Source organism: Bufo gargarizans, chromosome 6 (assembly GCF_014858855.1).
Source record: "Bufo gargarizans isolate SCDJY-AF-19 chromosome 6, ASM1485885v1, whole genome shotgun sequence".
NCBI lineage: Eukaryota > Metazoa > Chordata > Amphibia > Anura > Bufonidae > Bufo > Bufo gargarizans.
The window spans coordinates 65,374,745-65,389,085 of NC_058085.1; the positions used below are offsets into that span (position 1 = coordinate 65,374,745).

Below are 14,341 nucleotides of genomic sequence, written 5' to 3' on the forward strand. Positions count from 1 at the left end.
TGATATGGAAGGGTCTTTGGGAGATCTGCTGTATATTATATACATATTGCATATTGTGGATTGCTAATATATCAATATTAATAAATAAAAATGGAAACTACAAAAAAAAACTAAAGAAAAAACTGTCATATATATTATGGGACTGACTAGGGAACGGACACTGCTACTAATTAGGTATTATTTTAACTGGCAGAATCAACCCTAACAGACAGTATGTTTGATTTAATAGGGTTGATTTTGCCAACAGTTGCTATTTAAAGGCAGTCTGTCAGCAGTTTTGATAATACTAAACTGCTAACAGCAATAGGTAGGGATTGAGGACAGTACAAGCATACCTTTTGTGGAGCTTTTATCATCAGGAGCAGTGTGGATAGGAAGTTTTATTCTGTCCGTTACTGGTCCTGCAAGTGCCCAGGAGGAGGCACTTCACTATGAAGTGCAGTTACATCCCCTCTGTTCTGAGTGACAGCTATAGTGGTCTCCAAGTTGTATGATAAAGCCATCACTCGGATCAGAGAGGATGGGCCATAACAGCGCTTCCCAGTGAGGCACTGCCTCCTGGGCACTTGCATAAGTAGAACCCGGCAGAATCAAGGTTCATATTCACACTCCTCCTGAAAATAAAAACTCCACAAAGGTATGTTTGTACAGCTTTCCACAGCCCCTACCCGGTGCTGTCAGCAGTTTGGCATGTTCAAAATGTCTGCAAGACTCCCTTTAAATTAAAATAAACATTTGTTAAACTGCCAGCTCTAGAAATCTGAAAATAAAAGGTTAATCTTCCTTCAGGTTCCCTCGATGTTCAGCTTGAGTCAGGAAGCTGCCTCCAAAACCACAGCCAAAGAGACCCAAAGCTCTACCTCTTTCCCAGTTAGGAAAATGAATAGATGCCTCCAGGGACAGATATCAAAGATTTTTTTTTTCTTGGTTCTAGGTGTATATCTGCAGATCTATCTATAATGTGTTTATTACTGGAGATGAGCGAATTTCTCAATAATTTCATTTGGTAGGTTCACCGATCCTAATTAATTTGTGGCGAATCGTGTTAGAAAATAACTATTTCCTGGCTGCAGAGAGCCTGTATAGTGGTGTAGAACACTGTGCCTTGCAGCAACACGCATAGGGAGTCTGCTGTGGTAGTGAAACAATACTGTGAGTCAGTATGACACGCACATGACAAGCGTCGCTCTTAGAATCACTGCACACTCCACTTCTTTGGGCAGTTACGGGGCCAAAACTGACCAAATAACTCAAGTGTGAACTCAACCTTACAGGTTGATGTTAGCGCCAGGTATAAAGAACCGTGCAGAGGCCCAAGATCCTACTATAGAATGAAAGAGCGCACTTCTTTTACACAGCTGATACCACAGAGATGTCTACAGAACCTGTTCTATTAAACGCTTATACAAGTAGAGCCGCCCTGACAGAGTGGAGAGGGTGTCAGTGGTAAGTTTGTGTTGACTTCACTGATTATTTTGCCCTTTCTCTGATCTCTCAGAACAATAACCCCCCAAAAAACGGATCCTGTCTGTTGAGCATCCGCCTTCACTCGGTCAGCATTTGGTCAGTAATCCATCAGTATTGCTAATGCCCCCCAAAAAGTTACTGGAATATTTGCATGTCTTCTGTGTTTTGTACCCACTCCTGCATTTGGCTACCAAATCATAATCCAATTGTGATGGGACAATACAGGCCTTACAGCTGCTGCACAGACAGGATTCGTTGTGTGTCTCATTTCTCCTTCCTTCTGACAGATCAGAAGAAGGGTCAAATAAATGATGATGTCAACCAGGCCAGTGGCCCAGTCATGAGCGTGGGAACAGCATGAAAAGTCCACAGAGTGGCCCAAAGACATAGTGTGGAGGTGGCAGAAGCATCAGGAGACCACAGAGTGGCACAATGACAGAGTTTGGAGGTGGCAGCAGCAGCAGCATGAGGAGGCCACAGAGTGGCAAGGTGACATAGTGTGGAGGTGGCAGCAGCATCAGGAGACCACAGAGTGGCACAATGACAGAGTTTGGAGGTGGCAGCAGCAGCAGCAGCAGCATGAGGAGGCCACAGAGTGGCAAGGTGACATAGTATTGAGGTAGCAGCAGCATCAGGAGACCACAGTGTGGCAAGGTGACATAGTGAGGAGGTAGCAGCAGCATCAGGAGAACGCAGAGTGGCAAGGTGACATAGTGTGGGGGTGACAGCAGCATGAGGAGACCACAGAGTGGCAAGGTGACATAGTGTGGAGGTGGCAGCAGCATCAGGAGACCACAGAGTAACCCGGTGACAGAGTGGGGAGGTTGCAGCAGCGTCAGAAGACGACAGAGTGGCAAGGTGACATAGTGAGGAGGTAGCAGCAGCATCAGGAGACCACAGAGTGGCAAGGTGACATAGTGAGGAGGTAGCAGCAGCATCAGGAGACCGCAGAGTGGCAAGGTGACATAGTGTGGGGGTGACAGCAGCATGAGGATACCACAGAGTGACCTGGTGACAGAGTGGGGAGGTGGGTGGCACGAACAGTACTCGCTGATGATGGTGGGTGTAAGAAGGAGCACTTGGCATCAAATGTGTGACATCAGGCAGGTAGCCAGAAGAAACCGGTCTCTTTTGTCAAGGTTTGGACGAGGCAGCATGGATGATCTAATCTGATTGGTGGGTGGAAATCCTGACTGATCCATGCCTGATTCATCTTGACAAAGGTCAGTCTCTCCACATTTTGGGTGGATAGGTGAGTTCTCCTTGGGGTAACTATGGCCCCTGCCACACTAAACACCCGCTCTGATGCCACACTACTGGCCAGGCAGGACAACTCGGCCAGTTGCGGCCACAAATCCAGTTTGACTTCCCAGTAGTCCAGCAGATCTTCAATGACGGCTGGCAGTGTGCACTCCAAGTATGCCACCACTATGTAGGTGAAGAAAGCTGCTCATCAGCGACTCTAGACTCAGGCTGCTGATGGAGCTGGTACTGCTCCTGCCACTCCCCCTCCCCAGCAGCCATGGCAGTGGAACATGAGCACAGAGGGCCCCCCGGCCAGACCTGCGAGAGGATGGACGATGGCACAGATAGGCAGCGGCCAACTGACTGCATAGGATGTCTCTATAGTAGTTCAGTTTGTCCTCCCTCACAGCGGGTGTAAAAAAAAGCCCCAGTTTTGGGCTGGAAGTGGGGGTCTAACATAGTGGAGAGCCAGCAGTCAACCCTCTGCCGAATGGTGACAATTCGGCTGTCACTACGCAAGCAAGTGAGCATGCTTCAGGCCATTTGTGCAAGTGACTCGGAGGGACTCCCTGCCTCCATCTCCACTGCATACTGCCAAGGTGTGTCTAGGTCATCTGTCCCGTCTTCCTCATCTCCCTTTGCTCCTTCGGCTGCTCCTGCTCCGCCTCTCCTGTCACCTGTGTAGAAAAACCACCCACTTCGCTACACATTGCTTGTGCTCCAATGTCCTCCTCCAGTTCAGCCCCCACAGGGCTCATGTGGCCTTGAGATGTAGGCGCCACGTCTCCAGTCCTCTGACCAGCCAGATTTACCAGCATCTTTTCCAGGATATGAATCAGTGGAATGACGTTGTTCATCCTGTAGTCCTGGCGACTCACAAATAAAGTGGCCTCCTCAAAGGGCACGAGCAAACGGCAGGTGTCACGCATGCGCTGCCACTGGCTAACATCGAAGTTACACAGGGGAGTACCTCTGTCTGCCTGTATCATCAAGAAATCGTTTATGGCCTTTCTCTGTTCGTACAGTCGGTCCAATATATGGAGGGTGGAATTCCAATGCGTGGAAATGTCGCATATCAGCCTATGTTGGGGGACGCCGTTCTGACGCTGTAGCTCAAGGAGGGTGTGCTTGGCGGTGTACAAGTGGCTGAAGTGCATGCAAAGTTTCCTGGCCATTTTTAGGATGTCTTGCAGATGGGTGAAAGACTTCAGGAGCCGCTTGACAACCAGATTGAACACGTGCGCCATGCAGTGTGCATGGCTCAGTCCTCCTTAACACCATGTTCTTCCCGTTGTCGATCACCATGGTTTAGCTTTTGAGTTGTCGCGGAGAAAGCCAGGATTTGATTTCTTGATGAAGGAGGCGGAGCAGTTCCTCCCCTGTGTGACTCTGTTCACCCTCTGACACCGCAGTGCCCTGCATATGTGGTTTGCTGGTGGGGCACTGTGAATTGTCCCTGCAGTGGAGGCTGAGTAAAAGGTGGAGGATGAGGAGGCAGAGGCGGACATTGTCACAGGGCCAAAGGCGTGAGAACGTGGAGGCAGAAGCAGCATTACCTGGCCAAGTTTCTGGTTTGGCTGGGCAGGAACCACATTTACCCAATGGGCCATAAAGGACATGTATTGTACTTGACCGTAGTTACAGCACCACACGTCGGTGCTGCTGTGCACTTTGGCAGACACCGACAGGCTCAGGGACTGTCCCACTTTCTGTTCTACATATGTGTGCAGGGCTGGTACTGCCTTTTTGCCAAAGAAATGACGGCCTGGGACTTTCCACCTTTGATCGGCACAAGTCATCAGTTCTCTGAAAGGTGCAGAGTCCACCACTTGCAAAGGGAGGGACTGCAGAACCAGCAACTTGGCCAGGAGCACGTTTAGCTTCTGCACCGTTGGATGAGTGCACACATACTGTTGTCTCTTCAATCGTCAATCACTTCGGTGATTGATTGCTGACGGAATGACTGACTAGGAGGAGGAGGAGCAGGAGCATCAGGACCAGCAGAACCTTCGGCTGAGGTGGTGGAGCCTTGACTGCCTGAAATCGGGTGCGTGCCACTGGGTGATGCAGCGGTTGGTGATTTTTACCCCAACACTCCGCACTGACTGACTGCTACCACCACTGCCTCCATGAACCCCTGCAGCACTACTTTCTGGGCCAATAGGCTCCTGCGAATCGGGTGGTCTACCCCGGGCACGTTTGGCTCCCGACCTCCCACTGCTGCCATCCTGCTGACTCCCGACCACGCTACCGACTTGCTTGCTCCACCGTTGCCTCATGCGCAAGCTGCCACCCTCTTCTCCTGATGATGATGAAGCCCCTTCATCACCCGGCTCCCAAGTGCGATCAGCTAAATCACCATCGAGTACTGTCTGCACATCACTGATGTCCTCCTCAACCTTCTCAGGGTCAGGAGCCTGACCGCTCGCAACACCAGCTCCCACGCCACTCTCCTCATCACTACTTGCCCACCTAGTGGAGGAAGCGGCGGATGTCTCCTCCACATTTTGGCTTGCTAGAAGTTGCTGACTTCTAGTAGCTCGTCCTCACTGTTTAGTGGAGCTGAGGCTGCAGCATACAATACTTCTGAGGGAACAGAAAAGGACAGAGGCAGGTTGAGGACAGGTGAGGGCACAGGGCCTGTTCCTGGGCCATGCCTACTAAGGGTTGTGTCTGACGAACCCACCGACTCTTGGCTAGGGGTGTCTGATGTCACTTGCGATGAAGTCGAAGATCGAGTCAACCATTCAAGAACCGCTGGGTTGCTTGTCAGGACACGACCGCTAGCTGACACTAAGAGCTCAGGCCTCTCGAAGTGACCCCTGCTGCCATGCGCCCTTACTCTGCTGTGACCTGTGCCTGCACCAGAAACATTTAGGCCTGTGCCCCTCCCCTGTGCAAGGCCTGTCACTTCTCTGTCTGACATACTGTTAGATCAAATAAGTAAATAAAAAGGAAATTAATACATGCCAAAAAGGGCTATAATTTTCTCACTTCACCACACAATGGCTAATAAGCTCTTTTTCCCCACTAATACATGGCAAAAAAACTGCAAATAATATTTTTTTTGCCACTAATACACGCCAAAAAGGGCTGTAAATTTCTCACTTCACCACAACGGCTTAATAAGCTCCCCCCCCCCCCCACTAATACACGCCAAAAAGGGCTTTAATTTTATCATTTCACCACTCAACAGCTAATAAGCCCCTCCCCCCCACTAATACACAACAAAAAAAGGCTTTAGAACATATAACTGCGGCCGTTAACAGCAAATAATACTTTTTTTTCCCCACTAATACATGCTAAAAAGGGCTGTAATTTTCTCACTTCACCACACAATGGCTAATAAGTCCCTCCCCCCCCCCCCCCACTAATACACGACAAAAAAAGGCTTTAGAACATATATAACTGCACTGCACAAGGGCTAATAAGACCCCAATAACAAGAACGGTTTGTTGGAATTACAGCGGTATTGCAAACCTGAAATGAGCAGCAGTATAATGGCAATTTGGATCCGCAGTCAGTGCAGCAAGGTGTAATAGGATTGTTCCTAGTACCCAGGCTGTAAACACCCCTATTGAACCCTGTTCTGCTTCAATACTGTGTAATAATTCCTCCCTATCCTTTCCCTACATGTCTAATGCTCTTTCCCTGAACTTCTATTGAGCAAAATATGTTTTCAAGTCTTTCCTAGCACTGTCCCTAGCGCCTGCTGACGTCTCTCCCTGCACTAAGCACACTGGAAAATGACTAAATCCAAGATGGCTGAGGCTTTTTATAGGTTATAGAGTTACTTGCTCCATGTCCTAATATGTGCAGCAGCCATTTTAGGAAAAAATGCGATTCGTTACTACGAAGCGTGAGGAAATTCGGATTCGGTGCAAATCGACTTATTCCTGAAATTCAGATCGAATTCCACTTCGTGTGTCACCTTATGTGGTAATAACTTTGGAACGCTTTTACTTAAGCCATTATGAGATTGTTTTCTCGGGACACATTGTACTTCATGATAGTGGTAAATTTCTGTCAATATTTTTCATATTTATTTTCAAAAAAATGCCAAATTTACCCAAAAATTTGAAAAATTCCCAACTTTCCAAATTTCAATTTCTCTGCTTTTAAAACAGATAGTAATACCTCATATAATAGTTATTACTATACATTTCCCATATGTCTACTTTATGTTTGGATCATTTAGTGAATGCCATTTTTTTTTTTTGTTGGGTCATTAGAAGACTTAGAAGTTTAGTAGCAAATCTTGAAATTTTTCAGAAAATTTCCAAAACCCACTTTTTAACCCCATAGGGACACAGCCTTATTTCACCTTAAGGACCAGGCCATTTTTTGCAAATCTGACCAGTGTCACTTTAAGTGCACATAACTTTAAAACGCTTTGACTTATCCAGGCCGTTCTGAGATTGTTTTTTCATCACATATTGTACTTCATGACAGTGGTAAAATGAAGTCAAAAAAATTTATTTTTTTTGCACAAAATAATACCTAATTTACCCCAAAATTGCAAAAATTAGCAAATTTCAAAGTTTCAGTTTCTCTACTTCTGTAATACATAGTAATACCCCCAAAAATTGTGATGACTTTACATTCCCCATATGTCTACTTCATGTTTGTAGCATTTTGGGAATGATATTTTATTTTTTGGGGATGTTACAAGGCTTAGAAGTTTAGAAGCAAATTTTGAAATTTTTCAGAAATCTTCAAAATCCCACTTTTTATGGACCAGTTCAGGTTTGAAGTCATATTGTGAGGCTTAGATAATAGAAACCTCCCAAAAATGACCCCATCTAAGAAACTACACCCCTCAAGGTATTCAAAACTGATTTTACATACGTCGTTAACCCTTTAGGTGTTGCACAAGAGTTATTGGCAAATGGGGAAGAAATTTGAGAATTTCATTTTTTTGTCTAATTTTCCATTTTAACCCATTTTTTCCACTAACAAAGCAAGGGTTAACAGTCAAACAAGACTGTATCTTTATTGCCCTGACTCTGCCGTTTACAGAAACACCCAATATGTGGCCGTAAACTACTGTACGGCCACACAGCGGGGCGTAGAGTGAAAGGTGCGCCGTATGGTTTTTGGAAGGCTGATTTTTATGGACTGGTTTATTTACACCATGTCCCATTTGAAGCCCCCTGATGCACCCCTAGAGCAGAAACTCCCTAAAAGTGACCCCATCTAAGAAAGTACACCCCTCAAGGTATTCAAAACTGATTTTACATACGTCGTTAACCCTTTAGGCGTTGCGCAAGAGTTATTGACAAATGGGGATGAAATTTGAGAATTAGATTTTTTTGTCTAATTTTCCATTTTAACCCATTTTTTCCACTAACAAAGCAAGGGTTAACAGCCAAACAAGACTGTATCTTTATTGCCCTGACTCTGCCGTTTACAGAAACACCCAATATGTGGCCGTAAACTACTGTACGGCCACACAGCGGGGCGTAGAGTGAAAGGTGCGCCGTTTGGTTTTTGGAGGGTTGATTTTTATGGACCGGTTTATTTACACCGTGTCCTGTTTCAACCCCCCTGATGCACCCCTGGAGTAGAAACTCCCTAAAAGTGACCCCATCTAAGAAAGTACACCCCTCAAGGTATTCAAAACTGATTTTATATACGTCGTTAACCCTTTAGGTGTTGCGCAAGAGTTATTGACAAATGGGGATGAAATTTGAGAATTAGATTTTTTTGTCTAATTTTCCATTTTAACCCATTTTTTCCACTAACAAAGCAAGGGTTAAAAGCCAAACAAGACTGTATCTTTATTGCCCTGACTCTGCCGTTTACAGAAACACCCAATATGTGGCCGTAAACTACTGTACGGCCACACAGCGGGGCGTAGAGGGAAAGGTGCGCCGTTTGGTTTTTGGAGGGCTGATTTTTATGGACCGGTTTATTTACACCGTGTCCTGTTTCAACCCCCCTGATGCACCCCTGGAGTAGAAACTCCCTAAAAGTGACCCCATTTTGGAAACTATGGGATAAGGTGGCATTATTTGGGGGACTATTTTTAGGGTACATATGATTTTTGGTTGCTCTATATTACATTTTTGTGAGGCAAGGTTACCAAAAATTGAGATTCTGAAATTTCATCTCCATTTGCCATTAACTGTTGAGGAACACCTAAAGGGTTAATAAAGTTTGTATAATCAGTTTTGAATACCTTGAGGGGTGTAGTTTCTTAGATGGGGTCACTTTTAGGGAGTTTTTACTCTAGGGGGGCATCAGGGGGGCTTCAAAAGGGACATGGTGTCAATAAAAAAGGCCATCAAAATCGGCCTTCCAGAAACCATGTCGGTCCTTTCCTTTTGCGGCCTCCCTTTTACTGATACAGCAGTTTACGACCACAAATATGGCATTTCTGTAAACTGCAGTATCAGGGTAATAAATATTAACTTTTGTTTGGTTGTTAACCCTTGTTTTGTTACCGGAAAAAACGGATTGAAATGAAAAAGTGCCAAAAATGGAGTTTTTGGCACCGTTTTCATTTTTTTTTTTAACCGTGTTAATCTGGGGGGTTGGGTCATGGGATATTTTTATAGAGGAGATTCTTACGGACGCGGCGATACCTAATAAGTCTACTTTTTTTTATAATTATTTAGGTTTTTGACTATATTATCCTTTTTGATACCCAAACATTTTTTTGGTATCTCTAAAGTCTAGGTGTCATTTTTTTTATTTATTTTTTATCTGATTATCTTATGTGGGGGCTCATTTTTTGCGGGACGACCGGACGGTTTTTCTGGCACTATTTTGGGGGCTATATGACCTTTTGATCGCTTGCTATTAAATTTTTTGTTATGTTTGGTGACAAAAAAAAATCTTTTTTTGCACTTTTTTTTTTTTTTTGGACCGTGTTAATCTGGGGGGGTTGGATCATGGGGTATTTTTATAGAGGAGATTATTACCGACGCGGCGATACCTAATATGTCTACTTTTAATAAATTATAGTTTTTTTGGGTGTCTCAAGTCTGAGAACCATTTTTTTTTTTTATCCCATGTCAGTCCTAAATTGGGATATAAATTTAGTACTCCATGGAAGTGTGATACTCCCTGAAGCAACCAATAATGCAGAGGCCCGGATGATCGGGGCACGTGTCACATTGAGTTGTGGTGTCCTTCTGTATCCCCCTCCTGTGACACACTCTGCCCCTTTTTTGGGTTCGTCCCTTCTTTCCAGTATGGGGGACCACACCTGGAAAGTGTTGGCCAGGGACGATCCGGGCGCCTACAGTTCCCGAGGTACTCCGGCCTGCTCTTTCCCGGTCCGAAAAGATCAGGGCCTTGAGGACTGCCTCATAGAACTGGAGGAATGTCCCTGTGCTGCCAGCGCTTCGGGATAGTACAAAAGAGTTGTACATGGCAACCTGCACCAAGTAGACCGCAACTTTTTTGTACCATGCCCGGGTTTTGCGCATGGCGTTATATGGCTTGAGGACTTGATCAGAGAGATCAACTCCTCCCATATACCGATTGTAGGCGACGATACAATCGGGCTTGAGGACCGTTGCCGCGGTACCTCGCACAGGGACAGGGGTGATGCCGTTACCATGAATTGTGGACAGCATAAGGACATCCCTCTTGTCCTTATACCTGACCAGCAACAGGTTTCCAGTGGTAAGGGCACGGGTCTCACCCCTGGGGATAGGTACCTGGAGGGGGAGGGCAGGGAGGCCGCGTTGATTTTTCTGCACGGTCCCACAAGCGAACGTGGATCTGGCGGCAAGGGACTGGAACAAGGGGATACTGGTATAAAAGTTATCCACGTAAAGGTGGTAACCCTTATCCAGCAGTGGGAACATAAGGTCCCACACAAGTTTCCCGGTAACACCCAGAGTGGGGGGACATTCTGGGGGTTGAATCCGGGAATCTCGCCCCTCGTATATACGAAATTTGTAAGTGTACCCTGAGGTACTCTCACAAATTTTGTATAGCTTCACGCCATACCTCGCTCGCTTGGTGGGCACATACTGGCGGAAAATGAGTCTCCCCTTGAACGCAATGAGAGACTCATAAACCGCGACCTCTCTTCCAGGTACATAGGCCTCCTTGAATTTGGCCCCAAAGTGATCGATGACCGGCCGTATCTTGTACAGACGGTCATGGGCAGGATCACCTCGGGGGGGACATGCTGCATTATCGGAATAATGCAGACATTTCCGGATGGCCTCAAACCGGGAGCGTGTCATGGCTGTACTGTAAAGTGGGGTCTGGTATAGGACGTCCCCACTCCAGTACAGCCTGACACTGGGTTTCTTGACCAGGCCCATATGCAGCACGAGGCCCCAAAATGTCCTCATTTCGGCTGCACTGACCGGCGTCCAGCCACCGGGCCTGGCCAAAAAGGAGCCCGGGTGTTGAGCGACGAACTGTTGGGCGTACAGATTCGTCTGCTCCACCATCAGATTTACCAGTGGGTCACTGAAAAAATGACGAAAAAAGTCATATTCAGTGTAGCCCACTGTGGAAATCTGGATTCCTGATTGGCCTACAAAATCAGGAATCACGGGCTCGTATCGCTCTGGGCTACACCAGACAAATTCACCGGCAGGGTGCTCCGGTGGATTTAACTGGTGGGCCGGGAAACCAGTACGAGCCCCAGAGCTGCTCGTACTAGGCTGGGCCACAGGGTCCCTAACATGGCGGTCCCCTTGCTCCGCCTGGCGGCGTCTCCGCCGCCTTGGGGGCTCATCATCATCGCTAGATGATGAGGAGGATGCGGATGACAACAGGAATGTGGGGTCATCCTCATCCTCACTGGGACTCTCGGATTCGGAGGCAAGCTGGGCGTATGCCTCCTCGGCCGAGAACGTCCGGCGGGCCATAGGGGAGTGTGTGTCTGCGTGTATATGTGCGTGTGTGTAACTCTTTATTTTGTGTGTGTGGGGGCACGGGTGTTCACGAACTCACCCTAAAACTAAAAAAATAAAAAAATAAACTGACTAAAAAAAAGGCCAAAAAATGTGAAAAAAAAAATTCAAAACCGCTGATCAACCGTCCGAAGTTGATCAGCGGTGGGGTGTGCGATGCGCTAACAGTGGCCGGACACTAAGAGTGCCGGCCACAGTCAGCGTACACAAAAAAATAAAAAATAAAAAAATCCTGCACCCCAAAAAAGTGGGGGGGGGGGGCAGGGGGGGGCAAGTGGCAGCACCCCTGGGGGGTCTAGGGTCACACAGCTGTGCTGTGGACCCCAGACACCCTAACTAGGGTGATGCAATGAAAAGTAAAAAAAACTAACTTTCCCTTTTTTTCCCTGCCTAACCCAAACTTTCCCTAGCTGTCCCTATGTACCTGATGGGGGGTGCTGGTGGCAGAGATCGGGTCCTGGGGGCACAGATCGGGTGCAGGCAGCGGCAGCAGACACGTGCAGGCAGCTCCTCTCTCCTCCGGCTCCGGAACACAAAAGGAGGAGGAGAGGAGCGCCTGCCTCTTTTGAATCTGCCGCCGGACCGCCCACTGACCAATCAGAAAGCGATCCTGAGTGGTGATGTCACCATCACCACTCAGGATCGCTGGATGGTGATTGGTGGAGTGAAATCACACCACCATCACCATCCTGTTCCGGGTTATCGGGTCTTCAGAGACCCGAATAACCCGGAAACGCAGAAAACCGCAGGTCTGAATTGACCTGCGGTTTTCTGCGATCGCCGACATGGGGGGGTCACAGGACCCCCCGGCGCATTTGCCCCAGGTGCCTGCTCAATGATTTGAGCAGGCACCGGGTTCCGATCACCGCCCGCCGAGCGGCGGTGATCGGAACCATTCATGACGTACCGGTACGTCATGTGTCCTTAAGTACCAGGACATCATGACGTACCGGTACGTCATGTGTCCTTAAGAGGTTAAGGACCAGTTCAGGTCTGAAGTCACTTTGTGGGGCTTGCATAATAGAAACCATCCATAAATGGCCCCATTTTAGAAACTACACCCCTCAAGGTATTCAAAATTGGTTTTACAAACTTTGTTAACCCTATAGGTGTTCCACAAGAATTAAATGAAAAATGTAGATGAAATTTCAGAATTTGACTTTTTTGGCAGATTTTCCATTTTAATCCATTTTTCCAGTAACAAAGCAAGGGTTAACAGACAAACAACACTCAATATTTATTACTTTGATTCTGTAGTTCACAGAAACACCCCATTTGTGATTGTAAACTGCTGTACGGGCACATGGCCGGAGTGCAGAAATAAAGGAGCGCCATATTGTTTTTAGAGGGCAGATTTCACTGGGATAATTTTAAGTTGCCATGTCACATTTGAAGACCCCCTGATGCACCTCTAGAGTAGAAACTCCCAAAAAAAGTGACCCCATTTTGGAAACTACGGGATAAGGTGGCAGTTTTGTCGGTACTAATTTAGGATATACAGTATATGATTTTTGGTTGTTCTATATTACACTTTTTGTAAGGCAAGGTAACAAAAAATAGCTGTTTTAGCACCATTTTTCTTTTGGTTTTTACATTGTTCATCTGATAGGCTAGATCATGTGCTAATTTTAAATAGCAGGTTGTTACGGACGGGACAATACCAAGTATGGCTACTTTTTTTGGTTGTTTGTTTCACTTTAACATAATGAAGCATTTTTGAAAAAAAAATATTTATTAGTGTCTCCATATTCTGAGAGCCATAGTTTTTTTTTATTTTTGGGAGATTGCCTTAGGTAGGGTCTCATTTTTTGCAGGATGAGATAACGGTTTCATTGGTACTATTTTGTTGTGTGTATGACTTTTTAATTGCTTGGTATTACACTTTTTGTGATGTAAGGTGACAAAAATTGCTTTTTTTTACAGCATTCACCTGAGAGGTTAGATCATGTGATATTTTTATACAGCAGGTCGATATGGACGTGGAGATACCCAATATGTCTACTTTTTTATTTTTTTCACTTTTATCACAATAAAAGCATTTTTGAAACAAAAAAGAAATCATGTTTTAGTGTCTCCATATTCTGAGAGCCATTGTTTTTTTATTTTTTGCCCGATTGTTTTATGTAGGGGTTCATTTTTTGGGGGATGAGGTGACGGTTTGATTGGTACTATTTTGTGGGGCATTACCCCTTTTTGATCGCTTGGTGTTGCATTTTTAGTGATTTAAGGTGACAAAAAAAATGTTGTTTTAGCAGGGTTTTTATTAAAAATTTTCTACGGCGTTCAGGTGAGGGGTGGATCATGTGATATTTTTATAGAGCCAGTCGTTATGGACGTGGCAATACCCAATATGTCTGTTTTTACTTTTTTTTTTTTTTACAATTTTATGTGTTTTATTTTGGGAAAGGGGCTTTTTTTTTTACTTAAAACTTTATTTTTTTATTATGAAAACACATCTTTTTTTTTTTTGGCCCACTCTGTGACTTCTACTTCTGGGGTCTGATCCCCTCTGCAATGCATTATAATACATCCTGTATTGTAATGCATTGCCTGTCAGCTTGTATGCTGACAGCCTGCCTGTAAGACTTAGCCCCTGCACCCGCCCAATCAGCCCGCCGAACATATACAGCGCTGGTCCTTAAGTCACGTCCACCAGTGCCGTACATGTACGACGCGGGTCCTTAACGGGTTAAATAAAGCATAAAAAAAATAACATTTCCTTAGTCTCTGTAAAATATTTA

The 14,341-nt window shown here is 45.9% G+C and overlaps 1 protein-coding gene across 1 annotated transcript in view; it reads right to left on the minus strand.

Moving 5' to 3' along the window:
- MYO15B (myosin XVB) overlaps positions 1-14,341 on the minus strand; it is a 129,568-nt gene that overhangs the window by 96,139 nt on the left and 19,088 nt on the right. The gene's annotated exons all lie outside the window — the stretch shown is intronic.